This window comes from Rhincodon typus, chromosome 8, assembly GCF_021869965.1.
Source record: "Rhincodon typus isolate 14 chromosome 8, sRhiTyp1.1, whole genome shotgun sequence".
Classification (NCBI taxonomy): Eukaryota; Metazoa; Chordata; class Chondrichthyes; order Orectolobiformes; family Rhincodontidae; genus Rhincodon; species Rhincodon typus.
In genome coordinates, this window is record NC_063339.1 from 92,872,184 (window position 1) to 92,884,587 (window position 12,404).

General features: G+C 44.2%; 1 non-coding gene across 1 annotated transcript; it reads left to right on the forward strand.

Annotated features, from left to right (window-relative positions):
* Positions 1–10,510: 10,510 nt before the first annotated feature.
* On the forward strand, positions 10,511–10,592 carry trnal-aag. The gene has a single exon. It is a non-coding gene; the product is annotated as a tRNA-Leu (tRNA).
* Positions 10,593–12,404: the final 1,812 nt, after the last annotated feature.

Below are 12,404 nucleotides of genomic sequence, written 5' to 3' on the forward strand. Positions count from 1 at the left end.
GAAAACTGAAATGTACCCATGAGCAGCTTGTGGGACTATTCCAGCTTCCCCTTCTCTGACGAAGCATGGGACATTGACTCTTGACATGTCACCGGTGACATTCACTGATAGGAGACAATGAAAGGGTTCTCGTTCCTGGAGAAATCAAATGTCATCGTGGCTTCGGAGCAGTAAAAATGATTAGTTTAGAGGTGTAATAAATTTGTACGTTGCACTCAAGCCAGATAGGTATCGACCCTACAATCTTCTAGTCTGTGATCAGGCACGTTATACATTGCGCTCCTGGCCCCTTGTGCGCTTTGCTCTTACATGCTATCGTTATGATGTTAACACAGATATAAGTAACAATGGTAACATTCACAAGGTGAACAGCCAGCAAAGATAATCACAGTCACTGGTCCACTTTGACAGCCCCGACTTTGTGATGCAGTGAGTTTCGTTGGCAAAGAAAACAAATTTGTCCTCAGGGAACTGCCATTCACCTTATCGAGTCCACTCAGCTACTCAATGAGATCACCACTGTTCTGATAAATCTCAACTCCACTTTCCTGCTTTTTCTCCACAATGTGAGATAAACTCGAGCCTCCTCGCTACACTGTATATCCCATTATTTTTTGGTAGTTTAGATTACTTTAATGACCTGTGCGTATTTGCAGGAAATTGAACAATATGAAACCAGCTGAAAAACTCAGCTTGTATCTTCGCGGTTCGGCCACTGAGTTTTACTCGTTCCGGGCCCAGGAATTGGGATTATGTAATCATCTGCAGCAGTGTTTCCTTCCCTGAGTGAGAGAACTAGTGAAGTAACCGATGTAAAACTTGATTGAGGAAATATATCCAAGGTCGTAGCCCAGAAAAACTACATTATTTCCACTTGAATATGATTTACATTTACCAAGTGAAAATAAGAAAAAAAGGTTTCATTTTGAAACATAACAAATGCGATACAACCACTCAGCCCATAGAGCCTGCCTCGCCATTCAATGAAATCGTGGGCGACCTCCTTCTTCAAAGCCATTTTTCTGCACGATCCCGAGAGTTCTTGATGTTTTTAATCGATAGAAATCTGTCAATCTCAGTTTTGTACAGTCTGAATGCTGGGCATTCACATCCTCCATGGCCCTGAATTCCATTGACTTTCTCCACTCATTTCATTCTGCTATTTGGAAAGAATTTCTGTTGTGTTTCTGGCGCTCCTCCAGGCGTGCCCTCCAGCACTGTGCTTATTTTGCGTTTCCTCGGGGCTCGTTGTGAAGCTTCGTGGTCAGTACTCGACGTTGTAGCCACAGCAACCTTGGCTCAAATCCGAATCACAGTAGTGTTTATTGACCGCTTTTTTAAAAAAATATGTGCAATATTAACACAGTAGAGGATCAATTAATATTGCAAGAAGGCATACAGAGGCGTGTGAAATGCTGAGGTTGTGGTGACATTTGTTCAATGGTTATAGATTACCTTGATTGAGCAGACAAGGGTGTCGAACCTGTTTGGGTAGAGATGAGGAATAGTGAGGGAAAGAAGTCACCAGTGCGTGTAGTTTACAAGCCCACTAACAGAATACACAATATGAAACAAAACGCATCAGAAATAGATATTGTGTGTGAGAGATAAAGGGATGGCAATAATCAGAGGTGACCTTAATTTCTCCCCTCCCACTCCCGGCTCTATTGCAAATAAAGTTTGCAGAACCATAAACAATACATCAAATATGTCTTATAGAACAATACCAGATATATTTTGGTTTTCGATTAATTTACAGGCTACTTAGTTTCAGTCTTTTCCTGGGAAACCATCACTTTCATTGTGAGCGTAAGGAAAGGAGGCCATTAATTTGCCAAAAAATAAATATCATTAACCTTTGTTTGTTTCATGCACAAGAACACCCAGATTCCTCTGCACCATACCTTTTTTTGATGTTTCTCTTGATTTTAATACTAGCCTGCCTTTTCACTCTTGCTACCGAAATACATAACCTCACTCTCCCAGCATGAAACTGCATCTGCCAAGGTTTTGACCACTCACTCAACCTATCTGTATCCCTTTGCAGATACCCATGCCCTCATCATAACATGCCCTCCTACCTATTTTGTATCTTCTGCAAAATTGGATACATTATGTTCTGCTACTTCCTCCAAATCATTAATATAGAGATAAATAATTGCAAACCTATAACTGACCATTCTGGCACTCCACAAATTACATCTTTCCAACTCGAAAAATATCCATTAATCCCGATTCTGACTCTTCTATTTCTGAAACAAGACGCAGCCCATACTCATTTAGACTGTAAACTCCTACCTGTGCAGTGACCTTTTATATGACATCTTATTGAGTGCCTTCTAAAAGTTCAAATGCACTTCATCTACTGGCTCCTTTACCAACTGTGCTTGGAATATTACCGAAGAACTCCAGCAAAATTGTCAAATGTGATCCGCCTTTCAACAAATGTTGTTGACTCATTTTGACTGCAATAACCTTTTATAAACGTCCTCTACTTCTTCTTTCACAATGGTCTTGAGCATTTTTCAAGTGACAGGTAAAACATTGAAATAGATGGAAGTTATTTGGCCCATCAGGTTAATTACATCTTTAAATGAGATCATAGCAGATTTGATAATCCTCCACTCCACTTTTCTTCCTTATCACCATGGTCCCCGAATCCCTAAATGACTAAATCTCTGTCTGTCTCAGCCTTGAATACACAGCGCTCTGTTGGAAGAATTCCACAGATTTGTTACCCTCTGAGCGGGAGAACATCCTCCTCATCTCTGTCTTAATGGACAACCCTTTCCCTTGAGATTACGCACCTGGGTGTTAATCAGAGCACAGAAAACCCCTGAAGTTAAGTATGAACTCATGGCGTATCCAGCGGCAATTGTGAGTATTTGAAACATTTTCATTTTTAACCTCTGGTTAAACAAACTGCCCTGATTTGCACATCAGATTGGCCAATGACGAATCTGCTTCAAAAGTACTTCATTAGCTGTGATTTAGATGGTGGCGAATGGTGTTTTCAAAATACAAAGACATCTTTCTTTATAGATCCATTGCCCTGACTACTAATCTCTCTGCTCATGGAAATCGATCCTTCACATTCACTCAGAGATATTAAGAACTGCCGAAGCTGGAGTCAGCGATAACACAGTGCGGAGATGGAAGAGCACAGCAGGCCAGACAACATCAGAGAAGATAGGAAGTTGACGTTTCGGGTCGGGGCTCTTCTTCAGGAATGGGGGAGGGTGAAGGGAGCTCTGAAATAAATAGAGAGAGAGGAGGGGTGAGGCTGGGATGGTGATAGGTGAGTGGCCTGTGATAGGCCTTGGGAGACTACAATCCAATGGTCTCATTGTAGACTTTACCAGTTTCAAAATCTTCCCACCCTGGCCTCATCCCATGACCAACCCTTCCTCTCATCCCCACCTCCTTGACCTGACACAACGTGTCCATCTTCTCTCCCACCTGTCCGCTTCTCCCACTTCACTGACCAATCTCCACCACTGCCTCCCTCCACTCACCTATCACCATCCCACCGACCTTCCCCAGCCCCACCCCTCCTCTCTATTAATTTCTGAGCTCCCTTCCCCCTCCCCCATTTCTGAATGCTTCCCGACCTACTGTGTTCCTCCAGCTCCACTGTGTTAACAATGAAAACATTCCTAACGTTTAGCTGAAATCAATGTTAAAACAGGGAGTAGTCCGAAAGCATCATATGTTCACTCTAGTTCTCAATAATGTAGTTCAATTCAATCTCCCAGCATCCTCCTCCATTCTGATCAAATATAGCGCGACAAGAAATATAAAGATAGTGGCACGGGCAAGACAAACCGAATGCTCCGCTTTCTTGTTGGAACCATTCCATGAGAAATATCAAAAGGCACCTTTGCACCTGTGGTTGTGGCCGAGTGGTTAAGGCGGTGGGTGAGAAATCCATTCGCGTTTCCCCTCGCAGGTTCGAATATTGCCGACTGCGCTTTTCGAATGACTTCTTGATGGATGAATTATCTCTCAAATTCTGGAAAATCCATCTCATAAACCCTTTTCAGAGTCTGGTTTTTTATTGACATTCAGGAAACACGAGTTCTGAGCAAGGATGCTGTCATACTCAAAACATTGCCTCTGTTTCTCTTTCGACAGATACCAATAAACGTGTTTAGTTTCTGCAGTGTTCTCTGCGTTTAATCTGCATAAATGATCTTGCTTAAATTATCTTGAATCCCAGTCCCCTGGTAACTGACCCTGGTCAGTGGCTACAGTTTCTCCCGACATCATCCCACTCATCCCCACCACCCCCTTCCCCACTGTTATAAACAGCCCCAGGAAATCTCCGCTTAAACTTCTTTGCTCCGAAGGGAACATTTCCGACGTCGGGAATCCCTTCATTAAATGGTGTTTCCTCATCCCTGGACATGTTGCAAGGCGGAGGATTGTAAAGAGATTTTGGGAAAATATTGTCAGTTGGTGGCGGAGGGTTGGGGGAATGATAGGGAAGAAAAACAGAAAACCTTGACTCCAACTTTGCGAATCTTTAGAAACGCTTGGGAACCGGAATCATGGGAGATTGAAGGATAAACTTTCCGACTGACCACAAACAGTCGAGACACCTGCCCCTTCTTTAAGGGGCCGGGACATTGACTCTGATGTTCTCGGGACATGACCTGACCTGAGACATTGAAAGAATTCTCCTTCCTGCACATCAGGGATTCAAAACTTCATCTCGGCTCCGGGACAATGAGAAAACTCGGGAATAGACAAGACACTGAAAGGCTCGAAGGGAGACGGCCCTGGATGTAGGAGAGCGGTTCCCGGTGACATGGATGTGTCTGCGGAGGGTAGGATCAGACTGTTCCCATGTCTCCACAATGAATATGGCAGGCTTCATTTCGGAAAAGTAAAACTGATAGAGAACAATTGTCATTCCAAGAGAGGCAGGCTGAAGCTTGAATTCACTAAGATCCTACTTTAAGGGATCGTGCAAGTTACTGGTAGTTAAACTCTGAGACGTAAGTGGTCAACGTGTTCGGCTATTAAGTGAGAAGTCGACCATTCGAGGCCACACACGACCGAACGATTGAAGTTTTCTTTGCTACGCAGTTCCGGGTTTTTAATACGGCTCGGAAAGTGTTCCTCAAATGGAAATCTTATCCAGTGAGTAACCACAAAGGTGTCTCAATGTTGCTTCAATATCTAACGTAGAGAGTTGCGGATGTTGGGAGTCTGAAACAAAAACAGATGCTGCTGGAGAAACTCAGCAGGTTTGGCAGTACCTGTGGGAGAAAACAGAGTTCTGAAACGTTGGCTCTGATTCTCTGCCAGATCTGCTGAGCTTTTCTTGAAATTTATGCTGTTGTGTTTAAATGGATATTTATCCCATCTATTGGGATGAAACAACCAGACTCATCATGCACTGAATTTAATCCTTCAGAAATCTGAGAAATGATTGGATTCAAACAAACCTAGTAATGATTCAGTCTTCCTCAGCCCCACAGGCAGAAAGACCTGGAAAAGGGAGGCGCGGTAGTGGCTAAAACAATAAACAGGAAATACATTGGGGTGTTCTGTGTAGGTTCGAATCTTTCCGACTACGATTGAGTGCTTCAGGTAAATAAGAAAGGAGTTCGGTCCCCGTCTTCTTGTGTGCGAAGGGAATCACAGGAGGTTGGGGGCAAAACCATTTCACTCAAATCGCCAACGGTAGGAATGTGCGTTTTACTGCCTCTCAGAACAGAACAAGAAGAAACTCTCATACGCATCCCCACCTGAAACATCAAATTTCCTGCTCCTCTGATGCTGCCTGCCCTGCTGTGTTCCTCCAGCTCCCCTGACTGTGTTATCTCTGACTCTTGCATCTGCAGTTCTGACTGAATAATTTAGGTGGACATTTCCATTGCTCATCTTGTTGAGGCTATAAGCCAAGTGCTGGGCAGTGAGACTGGAGCAGTCAGGGGCTGGAGTTCACCTTGCGCAGACATGATGGGCTGAAGCATCATTTTCTTTGCTGGAGACCTCTATGACCAGCTGTGGTCAGCTCAGCTGTGAAGTAATAGGACAACGTTTGCAAAATGCACCGGAGCCAAGAAGGGGTCGAAACGACTCTCCCCTGATCTGGCTGTTAGACACGTTATCCATGGGGATTGGGGATAACTGGCACTATGCATATTCCTGGAATCAGTATCTGGGAGAATCAGGAAGATGCAATGCTGATGTATCTATGCCCAGCGTGTGTAAACCCATTGCTTCTCTCTCCCTTCCTTGAGCCTTACATTCCCTGGACCTGCTGTCAAGGTAAAGATTGACTTCACAATCTGCCTGTGTTTGTATCAAGCATCTCATTGACGTCGGAGCTGGACGGTCAAGAGAGCGAGAGGTGAGACAGGGACACAGGCAGAAAGAGATGCGACATGAAAGTGTTTAGAGTCTGTCGTGTGTCAGTTGCTTTTAGTGAGGGATTTCTGCCGAGATTCCCAGGAGCTGCAGTGCCTGGTTTGATGAGTTTTCGAAATTGAAAGTTGCACGTGAGCAGCCTGTGGAACTATTTCAGCTCACTGTCCATTTTATATCCCAGTTCACGGAAATAGTTCTCATTGTCTGGAGAAGTCATTTGTGATCCACCTGAAGCTGCCTTTTGTCGCAGAAACTTGTGTGTGGGGACGGAGAGCGGACGTGAAGTACATGGAGCGGGTATAATCCTGAGGTCTCTGTCACTCTCGGGGATGTGTCTGTGTGTTTCCCTCTGTGGGTGAAAATGAAGATGAGTTCCTCAAGGAGGTATTAATATAGTTTTACCATCTCAAACTTCAGTCCCATTTGTTGTGTTATGTGAGATTACAGAGATAAACTCATTGACATTTGCCTTGTAAAGTCAGAGCACACAAGGCTATGAGCCAAATGCTGGAAACTAGGACTAGAATGTATCGGTTTTCATGACCTGCACTGAAACGATGGGCCGAATGGTCTTTTTCCACGCTGGAAAAAGACAATCGGAGATGGAGAAACCGACCTGCAGCGAAAATGATCGCACATGAAAACGCAAAAGCAGGTCACTAAGAAAAGACACGACCTCTTCGGTCGTGTTCCCTGGTGGTCTCGTGGTTAGGATTCGGCGCTTACACCACCGCGGCCCAAGACAGATTCCCCATAAGGGGATAGAAGTTCTGTTGTACTACTCTATGGAGGTGATGGCACTTCTGACTGATTTTTCAGGAGCTGACACCTAATCTGTTTTGTCCCAGAAGTTATCAATTAACATAAAACAAAGAACTGCGACAATCTGACACAAAAATCGGAATTGATGGAGAAACTCAGCAGGCATGGTAGCACCTGCAGAGGGAAACAGAGTTAACGTTTCGGATCCACTGACCGTTCATCACTGCCAGGTTAACTGTGCATTTCTATAGTATAATGCCGGGAGACATTATTAACTTTATCTTTCGAATCAGCGTATTTATCAAAATCACACTCTCTCATTAGCTTACAAGCGTTAACTTTTCAACTTTAAAGGGACTTGATCAGCACGAATTCTCCTTCTGTTGCCCTGAGGTGGTGAAATCCTCTGCTTCTTTTCTTTTCCTTTCTGTCAGTTAGCAGACATGTCGAATGGAGAATTGGTCCTTTCAGTGTCTACCACAATAATGCTTCTACTTGTCTCTCTTTGTCTCTGTGTATCCACCTGGCCCTCTTTCACATTATCCGACACTCCATCTGTATATAGCCCTCATTTCCCATTTATGTTCTGTGTAAAGTCTGAAATTCGGAGACACTTTGAGAATGGAGTGTTTAGTACTGGATTCACATTCCTCGGATAATGTGTCTGTCAGTTATGACTGAGGTAAGGAGACATTTCTTGTCACAAAAGATTATGAATCTTCAGAATTCAAAATGGAATTCCTAATCCACCAGGAAAAAAAACAATACTGCCACAATTATAGGATTATAGCGATGAATTTACTGTTGGTGTAAAAATGTTTGAATGATGACAGCAGAGAATGAGAGTGATCAGCTCGTGATCTCTGTGCCATGACCACAACATTCCACGGTAAGGTTGCATTTTATCCTGCCTCACCTCGTTATTCCGTCCAAACTGAGAATGAAGGGATGAGAATACAAGTAAAGGAGAAGCAGAAGTGCTTGTGGAAGAGCAGAAAGGAACTTCATGACGAATCCAGCAGTAAAAGAGGAGACCCTGAAGCAGCCTCCTGATGACAAATGTGTTTTCGTTGCTGGTAAAACTCACCGCCTCACAAAGCGGGGACAATTGAAGTGAAACAGTGACGGTGGTTATCTTTGCTGGTTGTTCACGCTGTGAATGTTACCGTTGTTGCTCATGTTCGTGCTAACACCACAACTCTACTGTATGTAAGATCACACATAAACTGGAGATAGTCGCTGAAAACTGAGAGACCTCCAGCTGCGCAACGAGGCTGACTCCCTGCATTAGGAGCTTTGGCAGAGCTTGATGTTAATAGCTCCGGTTTTGCAATTGGTCAGTGCATTCGGTTATTTCGAGAAAGATTGGTGTTTCGAGACTACCCAAGAGCGCAGCCTCTTTTGTTTTACTATCCTTTCACGTTTCAGGTCATACAGAAGATTGCCAATCGGGATTGTGCCTTCAGGAGATAGCTTCGAAACTTTGTCAGCTCCACTGTTTTTCAGACAGTCCCCAGACATACAGGTTTTAATGCAGTTATTCTCAACATTGTGATCTAACAATTAAACCAGCTACGTACTTACATTTAATTCATAAAAGTTTACGAAGAGATTGGAATCAAACAAACCCATCAATCTTTGTCTCTTCCCCAGCTCCACGCTGAGTGAGAAAGGGACAAGCAGTAGGATTTGACATCACATTCTCCAGTCCTCCGCTGTCAGCAGATCGTGGCCACTGCATCTTCAATGAGCTGCTTGCTGCCCATCCCTGGAAGGCAAGATCCTACAACCAGGGCCAATCTTCCCCATCCACCGAGCACAGGCTCAAGAAAAAACAGGGACATTTCATCCCGCTCAGTGAACCCCAGAGCAGCATTGACACAATCTCCAGGTGAGTGGAATTTTCTCTTAGCTCCACTTGGGAAAACTCAGCTGACACAACTAGTGGAAACCTGTTCCTTATGAACGGTTCTTCTCCTGTGATAAAGGGCGAAAATCATTTTACATTTCACAAGGGCTGCAGCAAATTCTTCTTGATCTTCGAATCTTTTTAACTGAACTCCGAAAATCCAGCCCCCCAAATGCGAAGCTGCAGAAGTTGCTGATGTACTGAACAAACAAAGTGCTGAAAGTATTGAGTGAGACTAGGCAGACAGATACGCATTTCACGCAGTCTGTAACAGAAATGACTGGGTTTATTGAAGCAGATTCACCGTCTCTCAGAATGACTGACAGTCATATGGGCAGCTAAAGGATGAGGGCACCGACATTAAAATATGAATTTTGAATGTTCAATGAAAATGGATTATAATGGTCTGAAGGAGTAACAGCTGAAAAGTGGAAGATATAAATGATGTTATTTGTGATTGAGAGGAATGAACTGGAAACTTGTGATTTTCGAGGTGGATCATCTTTGGCACATTGAAATGAGGTTGCAGGGGATTTGGCACAGTGTGAAATGGGAAAATAAGTAGCATTTTTGTCACGCCTGGCTAGCTCAGTTGGTAGAGCATAAAACTCTTAATCTCACGGTCGTCGATTCGAGCCCCATGCTGGGCGTATTTGCTTCTTACAGCTTCGCTTTCTGAGGTGAAGCACAGCCCTCCAGCGTTATCAGTAAAACCAGCAGTTTGAGCTATGCCTAAAGCAGGGCTTCTCTTCTGCTGCTTTGATTAAAATACTGGTCTCCAGTTTTGCAGTGAAAATTGTTTCCACTTCACTGGAAAGCCCAGAGATCAGTTTGTACGTGCAGCCGCTTGTATAATAAATGACAAGACTATTAGAGGGGCAAACCCAACTCCAATCCTGCACCAACAAGAATATTCAGAGTCACAGAATGAGAATGGTCACTTCCTGGGCGGCTCCATGTCAAATGGAGCTGAACCAGAATTAACTAACTCTGAGGATACCACGGAAAACGTCAGTGAAGTCTACCTGAACGTTACTCAATTGACGAGGAAAATTATCTTCTTTTGTGACCGCGTGGGTTTATTCATTAAAATTTTCATTCTCGGTAAAAGAGGGGAAAAATTGTGAGTTTTCAGTGTGTGACAGAAGTGATCTGGGTGAACCCGGAAATGTGGTGCAGTCATGTGTTCTTTATCAAGGTAAAAACGAAAATACTTTCTCACAGGCACATGACATTTTTTGCGCAACCGAATCTCGCAAGATGCGTTCAGCTTTCCGTTGGTATTTGTTTTGATTGAAGAACTATCGGCATCTGGTGCGAAATTAATATTGTAGCCGGGCATTGCCAAGCAGTTAAGAAAATGGACGAGGGGGACAGCGTTCCTCCAAGTATTTCCCTGTGCCTTCGCTTTAGTTGTGTGCAGTAGCAACATTAGAAAATGTCACAATGCACCTGTCGGGTAGTGTGGCCGAGCGGTCTAAGGCGCTGGATTAAGGCTCCAGTCTCTGAGGAGGCGTGGGTTCGAGTCCCACCACTGCCAATTGTTATACCGACGCTACGTAGGATGGGTTGCGTTGAGCTTGACTTGTTTCGCCTATTGCAGTCTTTGATGTGGGAGAGCACAAATAATTAATCAGATCAGCGTCCACGGCGTGTTTCCATGGTGCAGTGGTTTACACATGCGGAATGCCCCCAGCATGACAGTGGGAACAAGCAGGCTGCGCTGCTGCTTCATGTTCCAGGCAAGTTGCGTTGCTTACCCTTCCGCTGCAAGTGAATGCAGATCGTTATTTCGCTGCTGCTGTGAAACAAAATCCTGCTTTGAACCTACTCGCAGTTGTTTGCCTATTTTTTAGTGAAAAGTAATTGAGATGTGAAATTTCTTTCACTTCCTCCAAGAAGGGAGCTGATGAGCCACTTTCTTGATACGCTGAAATCGTTGTGGTGCAGGCACACCCGCATTACTGACCAGAAGGGACACCTAATCTAATCGAGACTGTGGTTGCTTGCATTCACTTTTCGTGGGACGTTCTTACTCTATTCTTTTATTTCCTGACTTGAGCTGTTTCCAGTAAGTGGCGTTGCACTAAACCTCCAGCGCATTTGGAGGATTAGTTTGGAATTGCCCGGATGCCGGTTGTGTGAGTAGTTCATAACCCAGAGAACTGGAGGTGTTTCACAGAAAGCATTCGTGCTGCGGTGTGTGTGGAAATGCGTTCGCCTTGTCATTTTTGCTTCTGTTGCGCGTTAAGATCTGTCTGTTTGGGGATTCGCCCGAGACCTGAGGTGCAAACACGGTTTGTGAGGAATCTTCCTGAATCAAAAATCCTCACTGATAACCTGGGAAGGTGTCACAGAGAATGGTCATTTTTGGCAAAAGTGAACGAACACTTCGCCTGTGGGAGGCTCTCATTCCTCTTAGCCCAACCGATTCATACAAGCATTCAGGTGCCTTTGAAATGTTGTAATTTTTACGAGCCTCCACCATTTCCTCTGGCAGTTCACTCCATACACGCACCACATTCGGCATGAAAATTTGCCTGTCAGAACTCTTTTAATTTATTCCCCTCTCATCTTAAATATATGCCCTCTCGTTTTGCGCTCGGGCCTACTTTTGGAAAATGACATTGACTATTCACCCTATCCTTATCCCTCATGATTTTACAGACTTCTATAAGGTCGTTCCTCAGCTTGTGATGCTCCAGGAAAAAATTGCCCCAGTCGGGTCAGCCTCGCCCAACAGTCCAAACCCTGCAACTCTGGCAACATCCTGGTGAACATTTTCTGGGCAATTTTACGTGGTATCTTTTACTTTTAATAATGTCAATAACGCTGGACAGCATCGATCTATTTAAAACAGAGAAATCAAACGTTGAACGGCTGCAAATTTCAATGGTGTTCGAAGGACAGCGGGCAGATGACTTTGGTACCAGGTTTCTGTAGTGTAGTGGTTAGCATGTTCACCTCACCCGCGCAAGGTCCCCAGTTTGAAACAGCCCAGAAACAATGGTTCTCCATTTATTACAGCGACAGGTTTCTGCATTTCCGTGTACAGAGCTACCTTGCTGTCAGCGAGCCTTTCATTCTGTTAAGCCAGTCAAAACTGCTGCTGTCATAACACTTTTGTTGTGGAAAGGAGGGTAATTCCAATGCATTGCGGTGGAAAGCTTTGTTAAATTTCTCTCCTTTCTGCTCCTGACTATGGTCCGATTTATAGAGCACAGATGCTCAACCTTTTTATGAGTGCATTTGGCGTGCCCGTATTTTTTTTCTGTAGTGCAGTCGTGTCGCTTTTGCTTTCGGTGCGAAAGCGTCCCGGTTCAAAGTCAAGGAGAAGCCTGATGTGCTGGTG